This window comes from Bos indicus x Bos taurus, chromosome 19 (genome assembly GCF_003369695.1).
Source record: "Bos indicus x Bos taurus breed Angus x Brahman F1 hybrid chromosome 19, Bos_hybrid_MaternalHap_v2.0, whole genome shotgun sequence".
Lineage (NCBI taxonomy): Eukaryota > Metazoa > Chordata > Mammalia > Artiodactyla > Bovidae > Bos > Bos indicus x Bos taurus.
In genome coordinates, this window is record NC_040094.1 from 58,621,368 (window position 1) to 58,641,969 (window position 20,602).

At 50.3% G+C, this 20,602-nt stretch overlaps 2 long non-coding RNA genes across 2 annotated transcripts; one reads left to right on the top strand and one right to left on the bottom strand.

Annotated features, from left to right (window-relative positions):
* Positions 1-3,038: 3,038 nt before the first annotated feature.
* LOC113878074 lies at positions 3,039-5,906 on the bottom strand. The gene is made up of 2 exons (XR_003506901.1): positions 5,041-5,906; positions 3,039-3,601 (listed from the first exon to the last, which is right to left on the bottom strand). It is a non-coding gene; the product is annotated as an uncharacterized LOC113878074 (long non-coding RNA).
* Positions 5,907-11,063: 5,157 nt separating this feature from the next.
* On the top strand, positions 11,064-14,620 carry LOC113878070. The gene is made up of 3 exons (XR_003506893.1): positions 11,064-11,263; positions 12,021-12,110; positions 14,477-14,620. It is a non-coding gene; the product is annotated as an uncharacterized LOC113878070 (long non-coding RNA).
* The last annotated feature ends 5,982 nt before the right edge of the window (positions 14,621-20,602 follow it).

Sequence of the window (20,602 nt, forward strand, 5' to 3'; positions counted from 1 at the left end):
AGCAATGGAGGAGCTTATTCCTTCCTTCATCCTGGAGCAACTCCACCCCCAGGCGATCTTGTCTGGGGTCGTATACTCTTTGCAAAGCCTGGTGGGAAACTCTCCAGCTTTGGAAGTAAAAGAGGTAGGTAAAAGGTGGATTAAACGCCTTGCTGCTGCTTCTCATCACTATGGAAAGGTGAGACCTGATTATTGTCAGGAGGAGGAGAGCCCGGGGATGGAGGATTATGCTCTGTGGAGGCTGCATTCCCATCCTACTTGCTGTGTGTGTGTGTGTGTGTGTGTGTGTGTGTGTACATGTGCTTGTGTATGCACATGTGTATACATGCATGCAGGAGTTAGAACAGGGCTAGGCTACAGGAGAAGGCAATGGCACCCCACTCCAGTACTCTTGCCTGGAAAATCCCATGGATGGAGGAGCCTGGTAGGCTTCAGTCCATGGGGTCGCTAAGAGTTGGACACGACTGAGCAACTTCACTTTCACTTTCACTTTCACTTTTCACTTTCATGCATTGAAGAAGGAAATGGCAACCCACTCCAGTGTTCTTGCCTGGAGAATCCCAGGGATGGGGGAGCCTGGTGGGCTGCTGTCTATGGGGTCGCACAGAGTCAGACACGACTGAAGTGACTTGGCTGCAGCAGCAGCAGGCTACCGGAGATGCCTCGGATACCCACCTGTAACCCTCAGATCAGACCGTTTCATGATCCCTCACCAACTCCCAAATGCCAGTATCTTCATTTTTCTGCTGGAGGGATTTTCCCAAGACGACATAAGACCGCTCTGCCTGCAGGAGCATGGCAGCCAGGCGAGCTGAGGAATGGCTGTCTCTGGGAGCAGCCCTTAGCCAAGGACTCTTAGGGGCTGATGCTGAAACACCTGGGCCGCCTCACCGTCAGGGCTGGGTAACCCTGAGGTGTCTTTCCAGTGTCTCCTGGAATTGACCTACATCAGGGAGAGCCGGTCTTCCGCCAGGGCGCTGGCTTCCTGCTCACCTTCCCTTCCCTGCGTCCCTTCCCCACACGCTCCCCACCCCACCGGGGCTCCCTTGTATCTCCAACCAATCTCCGAGCACATGAGTCCTTCTCCAGATGGACACATACACGGACCTCACTTCCTGCAAAGTCAGATGGACGCTAGGCTGCTGCTGACAAGACCCTCCATGGACAAGATCAGCCCTCACAGGAAGGACTGATGAGAGACTACTTTAGGGGGACGGGATTGTCCGAGGGGAGATGGCGAGGGCTGCTCTCTGTCATAAGAGGTGAGGCTTGAGTCCAGGCAGGAAGAAGCTTTCCGGGGTCCCAGTCCTTACGGCCATCATCACAGATCTAAGAGCTGCTTCCTGGGACCAGGCGCTAAAGGCAGGGACGCAGTCCCCTGAGCGGCCCCTGGCCCTTCTGAGGTTCTTCTCGGTGGTCTCTGGGCAGAAGGAGGAGAAAAAAACCAACCCGGGGAGTATCAGTGAGAAGCCACAGGGGTTGCTTTCTGTTTTTTTGGCAACTCTTAACCTTCTCAGTGACCCAAAGAAGTCATCAATTTACAAATGAATATAAATGTACTCTGATATGTAACAGAGAGGGAAGAAAAGGTTTGCTTTTTTAGAAAGAGACTTTGCTAGAAGGCAGTTGGTTAGGGTTGAGAAGGAGGATGGGGAGACGGAGGGTGGTAACGAGAGTGGATAGGGTTTCTTTTGGATGTGATGGAAATGTTCTAAAATTGACTGTGGTGACGGAAGCACACATATCTGAGAATAGACTAAAGCCACTGAGTTGTTTAAATGAGTGAATTGTATGTTATGCGAATTACATCTCAAGAAAATTGTTTACCTAAAGGGCACCTGGGGAAGCAGGGAGGAAAAGTGGAGCTTTGGGGCTAGACAGACATAGCTCTGAGTTCCAGCTTTACCACTTCCTTGCTCGGATGACAAAACATTTAACCTCCTGGAAAACCCATCTTCTTCGAGTGAAAACACTTAGGGTTGTTGAGTCGGTTTAAGATCCTTTATAAAGCACTTTAAAAGCGCCTGCCACATAAATAGTAGTTAGTTTTAATAATTTTAATAATAATAATTAGCAGCTGAAAATTATAACGAAGATGCTACTAGAAATTACTGTCGCATATTAAATTCTCATTCATTAGACGAGAAGGTGTGCATGCGGGCATGCTAAGTCACTTCAGCCCTGTCTGACTCTTTGTGACCCTGTGGACTAGTGTGCCGGGCTCTTCAGTTCATGGGGTTCTCCAGGCAAGAATCCTGGAGTGGGTTGCCATACCCTCCTCCAGAAGAGAAGGTAATAAGTATGAAAGGAAGTGATGCTTTCGAAAGGACACTTACCTAATAACTGAGTTGGTTTAAGTTAAGAACTGAGAAAAAAGGGCTGAGGAAGAGATTCAGTCTCGTTATAAACTATCTTTTAAAGATTCAGACCTCAGAGAGAAATGGTCACCAGTGAAAGGGCCAGTAGTGTTAATACAAGAGGAAAAATCATCTCTCTCCAGTTTGGAATACGGTGAGTAATAAGGGGTGATCGACATCTGACAGCAACAGGATGAGTGGGTTTAGGTGCTGAGGCAAAGCTAGGACCCAGAGGTGCTTATCACACCTAGAGGCTGTTTTGATAGAATCAATTGAAATGTTCTCAGAGAGAAAAAAAGAGATAGCTTGATGGAGTTTAAAATCAAGTGGAATTTGGAACCACCAGGGTACTGTTATATACCCAAGGTTTACATCTCTTGTAACTTTTTTCTAAAGCCCTGGATCTATTTAAGGAATTGAATTCACTAGATATCTGTTTATTTACTTGGTCGTGCTATGCAGCACGTGGGATCTTAGTTCCCCAAACAGGGATCAAACCCAGGTCCCCTGCATTGGGAGTATGGAGTCTTAACCGCTGGACCACCAGGGAAATCCCTTCTTTTAATTCATGTTGCAGATTGAATTTGTTTATTCAGCTCATAAAAAAGATGAATGAATGAAACAGGAACTGATTTGTATTGTTATTTTCTATCTAGGGGAAAAGCAATCATTGATCTGGAATATGTATTTTGCTTTGTTTTAATATCACCTCTGGCTTATCCATCTCCTAAGTGTACAGGTTTTCAAAACAGATGTAAATTAAGGTGCCCAGTCCACCACAAGTTAAGAAGTTAGCCTGCCCTGACATAGTTTCCTTGATGTTAGCAGAAGGCATGAAACTTACCCAGTCAGACATACGGGACTCTTTATCACAGCATCCAGGGTAACCAGAGTGGTGTTGTTTTTGCAACTGTTCCTTAAGCCACAGTTCCCACCAGGCATTGCAAAGAGGGCCAGGTGATACCTGGGCTTACATTGTAGGGTGTGTAAGGGAAAAAAAAACCCCGAGATAAGGGAGCCTGAATCTTTTAAAAATGGACAGCATGCCTACCCTTGACTGCAGAGGGTGGCATTATGCCATTCAATGCTATTCACCACGACAAAGGTGCCTGCAAGTCTGTTCACAAGAGAACATAACGTGAGAGGTCCAAGGATAACTGTCTCCTAACACTCAGCAGTTGTGTCTTCATCTCCGAGCCTCAGTTTCTTCTGTCAAATGGGGATAATATCCATCTGGTACCTGGCTAGAAAGAATAAATGAAATGTTACTGTAGTCTCTTAAGTACAGGTCCTGGGCTTCCCAGGTGGCTCAGTGGTAAAGAATCCACCTGCCAAGCAGAAGACACATGTTTAACCCCTGGGTCGAGGAGATCTCCTGGTGAAGGAAATGGCAACCCATTCCCTTTTCCATGCCCGGAGAATCCCATGGATGTAGGAGCCTGGCAGGCTACAGTCCACAGGGTCACAGAGTCAGACACAACTTAAGCAACTTAGCACACACTCATGCAAACTAACATCCAAAAGAAAACTTTGCCATCGTTATTTTGTTTCATGATGGCAGCCTACCAGGTAAATAGAACATGAAGCGTGCCTTCCCTTTAGCAGAATATCAAATTTGATCAATTTCAGCCCAAAGACTCACCATTCAATAATTCAAAACTCCCAAATCCTCCAGCTCAGCAGTTCTTAGACTTTGATACACGTTTAAGTCATGTGGGAGCTTTCAAAAACTGCCACTGTCTCCAATACCAGTGAAATCACGTTCCCTGGGGACAGAACTCGGGCACCGGTAGTTTCAAAAATTCTCTAGATGATTCCAGTACGGGGTGGCTCTGGCTCTTACTCAGATCAACTAGAAGAGTTGGCATGGGCTGCTTTGCATTTCTTAAGCTGTTGCACTGGAGTGTAATTGGTCTGACTCTGAAAAGGTCACCAGGCTTTTGCAGGGGCTTCACTGAGCCCAGTGGGGAGCTGTGGCCTGGGTGAGGGGAACTGGCGCACCCAAGAAACTAAAAGGGGGTGATCCTTTCTTTAATAGAAGATAGCAGAACGCCCCTGGGAACTTCGGAATTCCAAGGAGCCTTGAGAACAGGGCTCCATACATTCTGAGCACCCAATGGATGCTTTCAAACAGCATCAGGATCCTGGGCTCCACCCCCAGGCAATCAAGCATTCTGCATGCACGATTCAGCTTGAAAATAGTTTTAGTCCTTCCTCCTCCCTGGCAGACTAGATTATAGGATTAACTCTTCATCTCCTGGCTGGGCTACAGGGAATTCTCCCTCCTCTCTTTCCTTAGGTGTAAACAATCAATAATAAAGATTTCCCTCGCTTTCTTCTCCCACTTTTCTTTGGAGTTGTTCTTATGCCGTTGCTTTAGGTTTCTGACAGATCCTGGAGGAGAAACTAAGGTAAGGTCACGCCCTGAGATGGCTTGAGACTCCTCAGTCGCCTGCTCTGTGGTTTTGCAAGGCTGTGGGCTTCCCCGTTCTTCATCCTGCCGTTGATGAGCAAAGGTGCACAGGAGGGCTTCCGGGGCCTCCAAAGTCAGAAATTTCCATTTGCTTTGAGCTGGTGTTCAATCCCCCTCACTCATAAACATGCAAATTACTCAGGTAATTGGGACACCTGAAGTCCAACAGAGCCTGATTTGTCTACATAATGCAGGCTGCAAGCAAATTACCTGATACTCGGGTGGAAGTGGGCTTTTCAGACCGCGCAGAGCCTGCTGGCCAGAGCTGTTGTTTCCACAGGGAGGCTGTATTATCCTCTTGGGAGCTGGCAGAAACAGACGAGACCAGAAACAGGAGAGCTGGGGGAGGCGCTTTCCCATCACTGAACTTGTGTCCATGGTCCTAGCTGAGGCCAGCTGCGAGAGCCACTTGGCACAGGGGCTTCCTGCAGACCCCAGACTCTGAGAAGGGGACCCTGGAGCCTGATTCTGCTGGAGGCAGGCCCACCAGCTGAGCAGGGCAGTCTCTCTCTATGTCACACCATCAGAAGGCGTGGGGCAGGCTGTAGGAATTGACTCATTGGAGAAACTGAGTTCCTCCAGGACTCAAGAAGATTTTAAATCGTTGCTGCCAGGCAGGAGTGTGGGGGAAGGGGGTTGGGAAGCCTCTGCCTTCCCTAGGGAGCTGGGGCTACATCAGGGCAGGGGAGGTTAGGCAGGGCTGCAACCTTCTACTTGCCCCTCCTCTATCTCCACTGCCCCCTCCCCGATTTCCAGGTACTGGGTGATGGCACAGACTTTAGAGCTTTGTTCCTTCCCTCTTCCTGGGCAGCTGCTGGGCCCGTCCTACCCCCCTGAAGGCTCGCAGGCCTCCACGACTCACATCACAGGCCTGTCGCGGGGGAAACGGGCAATGAGGTCAGGCAGCGAGGGACATGATGGCTTCACGAAGAGGAGGGGAGCCTAGATGGAGGGGCAGAGTTTCGGGAATGGAAACCAAGGAAGGATTAGGATTGACGCCTGACACTTGTAAAGCTAAAAAGGTAGCCTGAAGAAGTCCCCAAAGAGGGACTGCCCCCGGGAAGCGTGGCCTTCAGTGAGAGGCGTGGCTGCCACTTGGAGGCGTGGCCTTTGGTGGGAGGTGTGGCCCTCAGTGGGAAGCGTGGCTGCCACTGGGAGGCGGGGCCTTCGGTGGGAGGCGTGGGCCTCACTGGTAGGCAAAGATGATTGGTCACTCCACATGGGCGCTGCCCTTGGGCCAAGCTCCAGAGCCTGATTGCCCATTGCTAACCGGTTCTACCTCTCGTTTGTTGTCTCAAAGGTCAGAATAGACTTCTTAGACAAATAGCCTCTGGCTAGTCCTTGGGGACTGAACTCTCAAAATTAATTGGCCCAAATCTCAGCCCAGTTTGGGCTTTATATTGCTACTGGGTGGGCGTGTCTCACGGGGGAAGGGTTAAAAAGAGCAGCCGGAGACCTGGCCCGGGGGACTGTGTTGGGGGCAGCCTGTGCCGGAGACAGGAGGAACAGGGTCCCTGATGGAGCCCCAGGAGGCAAAGAGAGACGGAACTTTATAAATCACCAGCTCCCTTTAAAAAATGGAGTTTAACCTCCCTCAGCTTTCCTTCTGAATTTATTAGCAGTTTCATTTCCTTGGGTAATAATTCATTATCTCCTTCCCAAGCCTGGGGGAGCAGTGTTGGCCTAGAAGTGGCATTTACCTTCCACAACTTTAAGTGATGCTTTTTTAGCTGTCATCTTCAGATCACTTTCAGCCCCGGCCCTGTACTTCTCATCCCCACGGACAACATCGACGTGTCTGACACAGACTTGGAGGGGTGGTCCTCTCCTCACCTCCACTTCCCTCTCCTCCCCTCCCCACCCCAGCACTGCAACCCATCTGTATTCTGATGCTGTTTGCACCGGAGCCTTTCTCTATTGTGAAGTAAGACAGCCGCGAGCTGCAGGGAGATAGAGCCGTTCTGTTGGAGCCGAGATAAGTGCTGCTGGGAGGGAACCCAGTGGAGGGTTGGAGGGGGCCACATGTGTCAGCTTAACGGGAGGATCTGAAAAAGTTATTTCAATCCCGTCTCTATGTGGGAAACTGGCAGATGCCCTTCTGTGGAGTGAAAGTTTTTCTCTTCCTCTCCATCCTCTCTGCCAAGGAAGGGAGCTTGATTATCAAGGGGCGTGAGGATGCTTTTTCACTGGGGAAAAAAAAGTCCTTTTCCCAAATCCAGTCTCTGCTCTAATGCCAGAAACACTGCATTCTAACGCCCAATATGGCAGGCTGGGGAGGAGGATGGGCAGTCAATCCCATCAGCCAGCGTGCGTTCCTGCACGTGTTGGTGCACTGCTGTCCCCTGTCAGCACCTACTGTGTCCAGACACTGGACACTGCACGAAGCAATACAAAAGCCAATGTGGTCACTACCCGTGGAGCTACGGTCAAGTGGCATGTTTTTGCTACTTGGTAATTGACCTGGCGGCTTCCCCAGAGGTGCACTAGTAAAGAATCCACCTGTAATGCAAGAGAGGTTCGATCCCTGGGTCAGGAAGATCCCCTGGGAAGGGAAATGGCAACCCACTCCAGTACTCTTGCCTGGAAAATCCCATAGACAGAGGAGCCTGGTGGCCTACAGTCCAAGGGCTTGCAAAGAGTCGGACATGACTGAGCAACTAACACTTTCACTTCACTTTCAACCCCACAGAGAAAGGGAGGGAAAAGGGTGGCATGCAGATCATATGCAAATCACATGCAAATCAGCACCCTGGAAGCTTTTGGATTCAGGGCTGGGGAGAGTCATGCAACTCTGCAGGCGAGATTAAAAGCTGGTGGTAAAAGTGAGGTCTTTCACTGTTGTGCAGTCTCCTCCTGGCCGTCAGCTCCCACGGGCCCAGGCCTGACTCATGAAGCAAACCCAGGCTCCTTGCAGAGGAAAGACCGGCAGAGTGACACCTGGAGGGGCCCCCTGTGCTGGGCTTCTCTTGGCCAAAACCCCCATTCCCTCTCTTCCTTACTCAGGCCAGCAGCTGGGACTGGACTGGGGGCCCTTGGCACCTTGGGCACTTGTGTCCTATTTGTCAAAATTGTAACATGATGTCACAGCCTTAACGGCTGAGTGGTTCCTTTGGAGTGATGCTGCTCTCCTGTTAATGGACAACACCTGTTTTCTGGGCTGCTGGGAGGAAGGGCAGGGGTGGAGGAGAGGCTGGGCAACAGCCTACCTTGTTCAGCTCAGCTGGGGGTGTGTCGCCACTCCTGAATCACGGGGAGTCACCCAGCCCAGAGTTCCAGGTCTCCAACCTCCAAGAGCTGCCAGGGAAACTCTTGGCGGATTCCACTCCAAATCTGCAATCAGCTGGCTGAGCCTGTCTGGACCTCTTAGTTGGGTGCATTTCTCTCATCTCCACAAGAAGCATCACACATTTATGGTCTCATCTGCCTGTAGGACACCTTTCCCAGACAGTTCCCTCCTCCTCGTCAGATTCCTCCTCCTCATCAGATTCCTCCTGGTACACTTTCTGTCCCCCGATCAGCTTCCAAAAGCCATGGAGAGCAGAACATTGAAAAGGACACCCAGAGGCCAGAACTCAAGATGAGCTCTGTCACTTCCAAGTCACATGGTCTTGGGCAAGTCATGGACCTTGTCTGAGCACTGGTAACTTCATCTTTCAATAACGAGAAGATGAAGCAGGCTTTGCTGAGCTGTGCAAATAAAGGGAGGTGTATGTGAAAGCACCTAGCACAGGTGCAGGCACATTGTGGGTGCTCAACTATGGATCTGGGAGAAGGCAATGGCACCCCACTCCAGTACTCTTGCCTGGAAAATCCCATGGATGGAGGAGCCTAGTAGGCTGCAGTCCATGGGGTCGCTAAGAGTCGGGCACGACTGAGCGACTTCACTTTCACTTTTCACTTTCATGCATTGGAGGAGGAAATGGCAACCTACTCCAGTGTTCTTGCCTGGAGAATCCCAGGGACGGCGGGGCCTGGTGGGCTGCCGTCTACGGGGTCACACAGAGTCGGACACGACTGAATCGACTTAGCAGCAACAACTATGGATCTATTTATAGGCTTATACAAATAAAGTCTGCTTTTGAGTGGTCCTCTAAGTGTGGTCCCCAGATCATGATTAGCTGCATCACCACCAGGGAGCTTGCTAGAAGTAAGCATCCCTAGGCCCTGCCCTGGACCTGAACATCCACTCAGCCATGTCCGGCTCTGTGCGGCCCCATGGACTGCAGCCTTCCAGGCTCCTCTGCGTGGGATTCTCCAGGCAAGAATACTGGAGTAAGTAGCCATGCCCTCCTCCAGGGGATCTTCCTGACCCAGGAATCAACCCCAGGTCTCCTATATTGCAGGCAGATTCTTTACCACCTGAACCACCGGGGAAGCCCTGGACCTAAAGAGTCTGGAAATGCTGGGTGAGGTACAGCAATCTGTTCTATTAATAACAAGCCCTCCAGGTGGCTTGGCTGCATGCTCCAGGGTGAGACCCAGGGGTGGGACCACTAAATGCTCTGTCCGATAAGCCATAAATCACTGTGTGCTAACTTCTGAGTCACATGGCTTCGGAGGAGAAATCATAAGCAGTAGGGTTCTCAGAGTAACAGAACCAACAGGAGAAATAGACAGATAGGAAGATAGGTTGCTTAGAATTCGCTCATATGATCATGGAGGCTGATTATGAGACTTCCCATGATCTGCTGTCTGTGAGCCAGAGATCCCAGGAGCCAGCGGTGTAGTTTGAAGGTCTGGGAGCCAGAGAGCTGATGATGAAGGTTGCAGTCAGAATCTGAGGCCCCGAGGACCAGCAGTGCCGAGGGTGAGGCAAGATTGATGTCTCCGTGCTAACCAGGCAGACAGTAAATTCAAGCTCTCCGCCTTTTTGTTCCCTTCAGGCCCTCTGTGGATTGGAGGAGACCCACCCACACTGGAGAGGACCATCTGCTCTGCTCAGTTCACCAATTCAAATGCTAATCTCTTTCAGAAACACTTTGGCGGACACACCCAGACAGAATGTTTAGCCAGCAAGCTGAGCATCCCGTGGCCCAGTGCAGTGGACACATGAAATTAACCATCTCGCAAAACAAATAGTGGGAAGAGCAGCTTCCAGCCCACGGACCATGTGTGAGGCACGCTTCCATTGGTCCGCTGAACCCACACAACCACCCTCGGTACTGGCACGGATATTCTCCCCATTGTATGGAGGAGAAAACCGAGGCACCTGGAGGTAACTTGGCAGGCTCTGAAACCGAGCTTTCCAGCTCCAGAGGCTGCAGGCCATGCCCATCCCACCAGCAGGCAGCCAGGATCTGGGGGATCAGAGGGATCCAGAGTCAGGGCCTGGTGAAGAAGGAGGGTGTGTGTACACACAGCAGACTGAGGCGAGGACAGGCAGAGGATCCTAGGGAAGCCTGTTTGGGGAAATTATCTAAGCTCACAAGCTCTCCTCCATTATACTCAGAACTTCCTGCCTGTCTTTTTGTTTTTTTTACTGCACCACGTGGCAGGCATGTGGGATCTTCCAGGGATGGAAGCCTCACCCCCTGCATCAGAAGCGCAGAGTCTTAACCACTGAACCACAAGGAAGTCCCCCTGCATGTCTTTTAATGTGTTTATCACAAAAGAAAATCAGAGATGTATTGTGTTTGTATCTGTTCAATGTCCACATTGCCTGGGCTTCCCCGATGACTCATCGGTCAAGAATCCACCTGCAATTCAGGAGCTGCAGGAGACGTGAGTTTGATCCCTGGGTGGGGAGGATCCCCTGGAGGAGGAAATGGCAACACACTCCAGGATTCTTGCCTGGAGAATCCCATGAACTGAGCCTGGCGGGCTGCAGTCCACAGGGTCGCAAAGAGTCAAACACAAGACTGAAGCAACTTAGCCTGCACACACTACGTTGCCTGCTGGGCGATAAGCTACTTGAGGGCAGGGACCACATCCGTGTGACACGTGGAATCCCCAATATAGTGCAATGCCCGCACACCGCAGACCACAGCTGCTGAGGGAATAAATGAATGAGCAGTATGCCTGCCCCTCCCTCCCCACTGTAATTATTTTCAGGTCTGTGCTCCTTCTAGACCGAGACCCCCTTGACCACACAGACTGTCTTATCCAGCTCCGTACACACAGTCCCCTGAACAATGGCTGGCGTCATATTTGCCTTTTGAGTTGAACCCAATCTCACTTTGAGGTCCAGTGGACCCTGTCACTAATACAATCATCCATTGTTCCTGTTCGGGGAAGAAAGGAAGGCTGAAGCTGGAGACTCCAAAAAGCTGGACCAGATTTTTACAATTTTCCTTTATCGTGAAGTGCCCACAGATTATAATTCCCTGAGGGTAGGACCCAGCATCCCAGTTCCTGGGTACCAAGATGGAGCTGGAGGAAGATTCAGCCCTCCCTGGCAGCTTCTTCGGCCTGGTGGAAAGGCTGGAGCTTCAGGGTAAGTAACTGCTACGAAAGGGCTCCACTTAACCCTCTTTTTTTGCAAACCTGAGACTGTGAGTCAACCCTCAATTAACCTATTCTCCCAGATTCCGCTCAATGCAAAAGGTTTTATTCGGAAGACAGGAAAGCTATTTTAGGATTGCCAATGTGATGGAGTTGATACCAAACCGGAATAGGTCAATGCTTTTCCTGTTCCCCCAGAGATGCGTGGCCCCAGCTGCCAACTGGGTATAAAACGCCAGGCTGCAGGGGAGGACTGTCCCTCCATACACCCCTCCCCAGCCCCCGAGCCCCCACTCTCCCTCATCCACTAGAGCAACTGCAAGGAGGCACCCTAGTATTTTGCTTAGAAATCCTGTTAAAATAACGAGCCTCGCTTCTCCCTCCGCTTCTGTTGACCCCTGACAGTTCCGGTCCAACCCATACACCATCTTTGTTGGCCAAATGGCAGCTTCTTCTACAAAAGGACAGACCACAAAGCCTAGGAAGGTCTATTTTTGGAAAATTATTTAAGCTCTTATACCAACCCTATTTTTAGCCCAAACTTATTTTTTCAGAAAGTAATGGGTAAGTTGGCTCTGTTCAGGGTATGTGCCAGGAACTGGGGGGCCAGGGGAGACATAAAGGCCCGAGTGAGATCATGCATAGTGCTGAGAGGAGGTCACGATTCTGGGGGAGCCTGCTCCTTCCAGGAGGATGCGTCACGGAGACATTCATTTGTTTTGGTCTGTGCCCTCTTTATATTAATGAAGCAGCGACTTCGATATTCACTGAAATGTTCCAGATATACAGCCATTGACTGGAGACCGTGAAAGCCACCATTTCTCATCCAAGTAGTTAAGGTATTAAGCAGTGGTGGAGAGGAGGGTGAGGAGGGCAACCGATGGGAGGGTGGATAAATAAGTGATGGCATAGCCGTGAAGGAATATTATGCAGCCATTAAAAATGCATATGCAAAGGATATTTAATGGCCTGGAAGATGCTCACAGTTTAAGAGTAAGTTAAAAAAAATGAGAACTTAGAATTTCATATTCAGGACAGGCCACGTGTGTTGAAAGAGAACTAGGAAGAAATGTATCAAAAGTTTCCTTCTTTATGCATGTATGGATTTTCCATCTTCCCTGCAATTTGCCTTTATTCAATGTAGTTTAAAATCTTTCTTGACGTTAAAACCTTTTTCAAGTACAAAATAAAACATTCTCTGTGTAGAAATAAATTTGAATTATATTATAAATGAAAGCTGTTTTCTGCCATAGCTTTTGATAATCATTTGGTATATAGTCTATAGAATTTGTGTGTGGTGTATATATATCTATATATACATATATATATAATACTTATATTGTTGCTGTTGTTTAGTCACTAAGTTGTCTCCTACTCTTTTGTGACCCCATGGACGGTAGCCGCCAGGTTTCCCTGTCCATGGGATTTCCCAGGCAAGAATACTGGAGTGGACAGCCATTTCCTTCTCCAGGAAGGATCTCTCCCGACTCAGAAATCAAACCGGCATCTCCCGCATTAGCTGGTGGGTTTTTTTTACCACTGAGCCACCAGTATGCACACACATGTGCATACATGTATACACACATGTGTAGATATTACACATATGGTAACATATATAGGTATCTATACATGGGCTTCCCTGGTGGCTCAGAGGTTAAAGCATCTGCCTGCAATGTGGGAGACCTGGGTTCGATCCCTGGGTCGGGAAGATCCCCTGGAGGAGGAAATGGCACCCACTCCAGTCTTCTTGCCTGGAGAATCCTATGGACAGAGGAGCCTGGTGGGCTACAGTCCACGGGGTCGCAAAGAGTCAGACACAACTGAGCGACTAAACCACCACCATCCATATATACAGGCTTCCCAGGTGGTGCTAGTGGTCAAGAACCCGCCTGCCAATGCAGGAGATTTATGAGACCTGGGTTCGATCCCTGGGTCAGGAAGATCCCCTGGAGGAGGACATGGCAACCCACTCCAGTGTTCTTTCTGGGAAACCCCATGGGCAGAGGAGCCTGGCCCACGAGGTCACGAAGAGTCAGATACGACTTAGCAACTAAACAGCAACCAACAGCATGGGCTCCACAGATGAGGTTAAGGGGAGATCTGGAGGTGCAGAGTGCGTCCTGAGTGATTCAGGTGGGCCGTGTAATCACAGGGTCCTTATGAGAGGGCGGCAGGAGGGTCAGAGAAGGCGTGAGGAGGGCAGCAGAGCTCAGAGCGACAGATTGCTGGCTGGAAGGGAGCCACAGCCAGGAAGACAGGCAGCCTTAGAAACTGGAAAAAGCAAGGAGCAGATCCTGCCCTGGAGCCTCTTGAAAGGCAGGCCCTGTGTTTTCCTCGATTTTGCCCGCCTAAGACTCATTTTGGGCTTCTGATCTCTGAAACTGTAAGATAAAAGACTTGTGTTGTTTTTCGCCACTAGCCTTGTGATAAGTTGTTCAACCACTGCAGGAAACTCGCACACCTTATCTCAGGGTCAGCTTTGGCGGACCCCATCCCAAGATGTAGAATTTCAGCTGATTCCCTTCTGTTCAGTATGGCATCTCCAACAGCTTCCCACCGTGGGAGCTTTTCTGTATATCTTCCTTATATAATCAGAAAAGCATTCTTTTAAAAAGTCTGTAAAATGATCATAGGGCTTCCCAGTTGGTGCTAGTGGTAAAGAACCCCCCTGCCAATTCAGGAGACATGAGTTTGATCCCTGGGTCAGAAAGATCCCCTGGAGGAGGGCATGGCAACCCACTCCAGTATTCTTGCTGGGAGAATCCCACGGACAGAGGAGCCTGGCGGGCTATGGTCCATAGGGTCATCAAGAGCTTCAAGTCATGCTTCAAGTTGCTTCATGACTGAAGCAACTCAGCGCGCACACAAAATGGTTATAATGGGAGGGGGTGTGAAGGAATGTAGTTGTTCACTCCACAAATACTTTGCTGAATGCCTCCTGTAGTCCTAGGCACATCAGTGAGAAAAACCAAGATTTCTGCCTGCTAGTAGCTTATGTTGTAGCCATTTTGTTCCAGGGAGACAGATAAAAAAATTGTAAATGTAAGAACTAAGCAGATCTTGTAGGAAGTTAGAGGTCACACATACAATGGAATGAAAGTACAAAAGAGCGAGCTTGGGTGAGGGCTGACTGCGTGTTTAAATACTGCGGTCCGGGGGACTTTGCTGCTGGTTCAGGGGCTGAGATTCCACGCTTCCAATGCAGGGGACCCAGGTTTGATCCCTGGTCATGGAACTAGATCCTGCAGGCTGCAACTGAGAATTCGCGTGCCACGACTGAAGACCCTGCCTGTCGAAACTAAGACCCGGTGCAACGAAATAAATGAGCAAATAAACATTTAAAAAATACTGCGGTCCATGTCAGCCTCACTTGATTTATTCCTTTAAGCGATCACTTATATCATACTTACTCAACTTCAGTTTCTAAGCACTTTACAAACATCACATTACTTCATCTTCATTACAGCCTTGTGAATGAATGCCCTTATTATCTCCATTTTACAGATGAGAAAACTGAGGCACAGCAAGGTGAAATAACACTGGGAGCATCCGATGGCTGGCAGGTGGGAGGAAAGGGTTGTGAGCTCAGGCCACGTGGCTCCAGTCTGGCCTCCCATCCTCTATACAATGCCGCCTGAAGTCTGAGAAAAAACCTCAAGGCCATAAAGGAGTCGGCCATGCAGATCTCTGTGGGAGAAGCATTCCCAGGGAAAGGAGGGCCAGTGCAAAGGCCCTGAGGCAGAAGCATGTCTGGGTTATGTGGCCGCCCTGGCAAGGCTCCCGCTGTGGCCAACAGGGATGGGCAGGGAGGTGGTGGTCAGTGCTGTCACTCCGGCCATGGTGAGGACTTGACCTCTGCTTCGGGGAGAGGGGAGACGAGAGGGATTCTGAGCTTCAGCTGCTGTTTGAGAGTGGGCTACCCAGGCAGAAGTGGATCAGGAAAGCCAGCTGGAGATGCTGGTGGCCCGGACAGGATGGCAGCAGTAGAAACAAAGAGGAGCAGTGGTGGGATTCTGGACGACCTGAGGTAGAACCCACAGGACTTTCCGATGCAGGGGACATGGAACACGGGAGAAACAGGAGCACCCCAGACGACATGGAGCCACAGCTGGGAGACAGCGTTGCTCTCCGCTGAGATGCAGGGGACGCTTGTTTTCTAACAAGAGCGGCAACTCCCTCTGAAGACAAGATCTCAGCATAACACGTTGGGATGACAATAACTGTCTTGCTACAAAGGTGTTATATCCCAAGGAGCTATCTTTCAAAGGAATCTGTAGTAGAAATGATAACGCTTGCTTGACACTTTCATATCCACTGGAATGTGAGCGTGTGAGCACGTCGAGAGGAACATCAAAAAACCCAAAAGGGCCCAAGGTCAAGACCCACGTTGAACTTCTGGAAGTCAGCCTCAGGAGTTAGAAGGAAACCTCTCCTAACTGTCCCCTGGCTGGGAGCTGGGCAAATGGTACAATGCCATAGGGCCCCAAGCTCAACCCCAGCCTCCACTGTTGACCACAGCTAGCTTCTGCTCGTGATCCATCCACATGACTGTATGTGGATTATTCCAGCAGTCATGAGGAGGAAATGACAACTCACTCCAGCACTCACGCCGGGAAAATCCCGTGGACAGAGGAGCCTGGTGGGTCACAGTCTGTGGGGTCACAGAGACTCGAACACGACTGAGCAACTGATCACACACGCACACACAGAAGCCTCTGAGCTGCTACTCTCAGGGAAAGGGTGGGAACTGTCCATGATTTTTTAATCGATTTCACACAGCATTACTTTCTTTGCAAAGAGGGCAGGAAAAGACTCTTCATGCCTAAGACACTTAAAACTTTCCTCCCATCATCATCAAGCTCCAAGAATTCTGACTGGCAGAAAAAAACACAGCCAATAAAGACAGTCCAAAATTGGACAAAAATATGACCTAAGGATAGTGAGAGAGCTGTAAGGTTTCACGGTCACCACCGACGTTTACAGAACAAGCGGCAGGGAGACAGAGCCTGCCAAGGAAATGAATCCCCTAAGGAAGTCAGTAACTCAGAGATCAGACACTCTAAGTCCATGCTGCTGCTGCTGCTGCTAAGTCCCTTCAGTCGTGTCCGACTCTGTGAGACCCCATAGACAGAAGCCCACCAGGCTCCCCCGTCCCTGGGACTCTGCAGCCAAGAACACTGGAGTGGGTTGCCATTTCCTCCCCAGTGCATGAAAGTGAAAAGTGAAAGGGAAGTCGCTCAATCATGTCCGACTCTTAGCGACCCCATGGACTGAAGCCTACCAGGCTCCTCCGTCCATGGGATTTTCCAGGCAAGAGTACTGGAGTGGGGTGCCATCGCCTTCTCCGATAAACAGGGACAAAGACCTACTAATGATGGCTTCAGTGTGGGACAGAAGGCACAGCTCAGACCTTGTACAATCAAATAACACAAGAGTCTCGATGGAGGATCTCACCAGCCAGCTCATCACGGCCCTGTTGGCTGTAGTTATCTTCTCATTGGCTGCACTTAACACCCCATTGGCTGTGGGCATCACCCCACTGGTTTTTGTCATCACCCCATTGGCTGTGGGCATCACCCCATTGGCTGTGGTTGTCCATATGTGAGAACTGGACCATAAAGAAGGCTGAGCACCGAAGAATTGATGCTTTCGAAATTTGGTGCTGGAGAAGACTCTTGAGAGTCCCTTGGACCGAATAGACATCTAACCAGTCCATCCTAAAGGAAATCAACTCTAAACATTCATTGGAAGGACTGATGCTGAAGCTGAAGCTTCAATACTTTGGCCACCTGATGCGAAGAGCCGACTCATTGGCAAAGATTCTGATGCTGGGAAAGATTGAAGGCGGCAGAGGATGAGATGGTCGGATGGCATCATGGATTTAATGGACATGAATTTGGGCAAACTGCAGGAGAGAGTGGAGGACAGAGGAGCCTGGTGTGCTGCAGTCCATGGGGTTGCAAAGATTGGACACGACTTAGCAACTGAACATGAGCAACAATCCCTCTTGACTTTGCCCTTTTTGGAGTAATTCTAATCTTTCTCTAGAGGAGGGGCTTCAGTGAAGGGGCTTGGCTGATCTTGCCCTAATATCTGATTCCCTCTTTCTACTCCCCATTACTGCTGATGAGAACAATGTGGGTTTGGGGGAGAGACGGGCATCTTGAAAGCTTTCTGTTTATCAGTCAGTCTGTGAACAGCTATCTATCTCTGGCTTACTTTGTGCCAGGCATGTGCTAAGCATTGTTGTATAATAGGCTCTCAATAAATATTTGTAAGCCTTATGAAGGGATATAAATTTTAAGAGCCTACCTGAGCAGAAAGCCAGCTTCAAACTCCAAGTATTTCCAGACCTCTTCCCTTGAAGTGTTGTCTTGGGAGAGAGGGCAGTGGGGCATGGGCCAGGAACCCAGGACAGGGCGGGATGGGACCCTGGCTTCTCTGCACCGTGTCCCCGCCCTGGATGCTTGTCAGGCTTGCTGTGGCCATGACATCCCTCCCCGCTGTCAGTTTCCCATCTCTCTGGGAGAAGCCAAGGGTCTTAGTAAACATCATCTGGCAACCTCCAGCCTTCACCCCTAAACCTGACTCCTCTCCAGCACTCAGGCCTGCCTGCTCAAGTGAACTTGATCTGGGTGTCTGACTGGCCCGTCTCATGGGTCCCTCAAGTCTCATGCTTTAGATCTGATGGATCACATCTTGGCCGGACAGGTGCCCACAGCCGGGCAGACCCATATACATGCAGTCATATTCAGTTATAAATATCTATAGAGTGCAATACCAAATAATTGTGGGGTATATTTCACCCTGCCTGTTGAACACATTGCAAGAAAGGAATTGATCCCTGCTGTTTCATTTATTAGATGGTGTAATACCACAAAAATCGCTTCCACAATATCCCAAACTAAATCATTTATTCTTGACAAAAATCCAATAAAGAGCTCAATCCTTCTCCATAGGCAGATAAAGCACAGATTAATGGGGCTGCCTAGATCAAAAAATGCTGGGAAAATGAAAGCGAGATAGAGAGAGAAGTCCCTTCCTCCTCCTCACTTCCCCCAAGGCTGCCTGGGCTCAGGGTTTTATTACAAAAAGCCGCCTAAGTATTACAGGCTAATCCGTAAATCCCAGCCCAGTAAAATATGTGACGGATTTGTAAATTGTGCCCTTTACAAATCTGATTGAACTTCCTTTTTGCTGGGAGTTTTGCCTTCCTCCTCTTCTTCTCACCTTTTCCCCACAACCCGTGCTCACCAGCAGCCTGGGGTCTGCACTGGGCAGTAAGGGACCCCACACACTGCTTCCCAGTGAGCTCAGTCCCCTCTGTGACTTGACCTGTGGAGGGCAGAGACAGCTGGCGGTACAAGAGGCTGAAACGATCCTCAGTCTCTTTCCACTTACCGTCTTCGGGGATCTGGTGTGGTCGGGGTGAGAGCCAGCGAGGCGGGTATCAGAGGTGTGGGGCATATTTCAGCCAGCGCAGACCTAGTAAAAGGCTGGTCCAGGGGCCACTTCGCTGGTGGTGCAGAGGCTAAGACTCCGAGCTCCCACAGCAGAGAGCCCGGGTTCAATTCCTGGGCAGAGAACTGGATCCCACAGGCTACAACTAAAGATCCTGCATGCCTCACCTAAGACCTGGTGCAGCCAAATAAATAATTAAAAAAAAAAAAAAAAGGACTTCAGGGGCAGGGGGTATACATCATTTCTAGTGGAGAAAGGACAGGATCAAGCTGGTGGTCCTCAGAGCCTCAGATGAGCTGTCCACAAGACCCCTTGCAAGCATCTCTCATCCTGCCCGTGAACTTAAGCCTTAAACAGCCTTAAACCCCCACGGCAGGTGGGTGTCCAACACCCATCAAGGCAGGAGTCCAACCCCAGGTCCAAGGACCAGTACCAGTCCTGGCCTGCTAGGACTCCAGCCGCACAGTAGGAGGTGAGCCTCAGGTGCTCGAGTGAAGCTCCACCTGTATTTGCAGCCACGTCCCATTGCTCCGATTACTGCCCGAGCTCCACTTCCGGTCCGAGCAGCGGTGGCATTAGATTCTCAAAGGAGCTCAAACCCTCCTGCTCTTGAATCATCCTGAAACCATCCCCCTACCCCCAATCCGTGGAAAAATTGTCTTCCATGAAACTGGTCCCTGGTGCCAGAAAGGCTGGGGCTGCCGCATCAAGGTACCTATCCTACACGGTCCTCTGTGTACGCCCTTCTCGGGGGGCGCGGAACAATTGTCTGCACGTGCCCAGGACTAGGAGGCTCTCTCAGATACAGGGCTTTCAGCGAGAAGACTCAAGAAGTCCCAGGCACCCTGGGATGAGTCACCTGCTCTGTGTCCTCTGCCAGATAGTTCAGGTCCTTCGGCCCCGAGAAGAGCTAACTGCTCAGGCTGGCTTTTCGATTTCTCCGCCACTTTCCTCTCAGGGATCGGGCCCAGCAGAGTTCACTTACTACTGGTACCTGTTGGCAAGTCCCACAGCTTCCCCAGCCTCAGTTTCCCCGCGTGAAGCTTTGTAGTGTGTCAAGTGTGGTCATCGCTCAGTCGTGTCCGGCTCTTTGTGACCCCATGGATGGTAGCCCACCAGGCTCCTCTGTCCATGAGATTCTCCAGGCAAGACTACTGGAGTGGGTTGCCGTTCCCTTCTCCAGGGATCTTGCCGACCCAGGGATCAAACCCAGGTCTCCTGCACTGCAGGCAGATTCTTTACCGTCTGAGCCCCCAGGGAAGCCACACTCTGTAGCATGGTTGTACGACTTAAAGAGAAAATACAAGTGAAGGGCTGAACGGCCGCCCGGCAGACAGTGAGTCCAGGGTGACGTCACATTGTCGTTGTCACCCTAATCATCATTTGGACTCATCTCCTTAAGCAAAGCCACGAGAAAAGGAAGAGACTGGTGAAAGATCCTCCTGGAAGAAGTGACATTCTTGCCTCGCCAGCTCACAACAAGCACAGCCCCTCCACCCTGGATCAGAGGGTTGGCTGAAGCCCAGATGTTCAGTCTTTAAAGAAGCCCGTAAAGCAGGCAGCTGGGATGCAGATGGCGGGCTGGGGAGCAGGGCTTGCCGTGTGGCACGGGGCCTTTCGTGGTTCTGATGCTGTGGGGCCGCACTCCAGCACCCCAGGAACATGACTCCTTCCTTTCCTTGAAGATTTCCGCTGGCAGAGGAAAGAGGGTGTTGGGACGGTTGCCCTGGCAACTTTGCTCACGGCCCCTCCCCACACTTAGCCTGGAAACAGGGCTGGGGGAGGGTAGGTTCCTAGGGGGCCAGCCATCTGGAAGGGCATTCATTTGCAGGTTTATGAAAAGTATGACCAAACAGTAACGTTCCGGAGA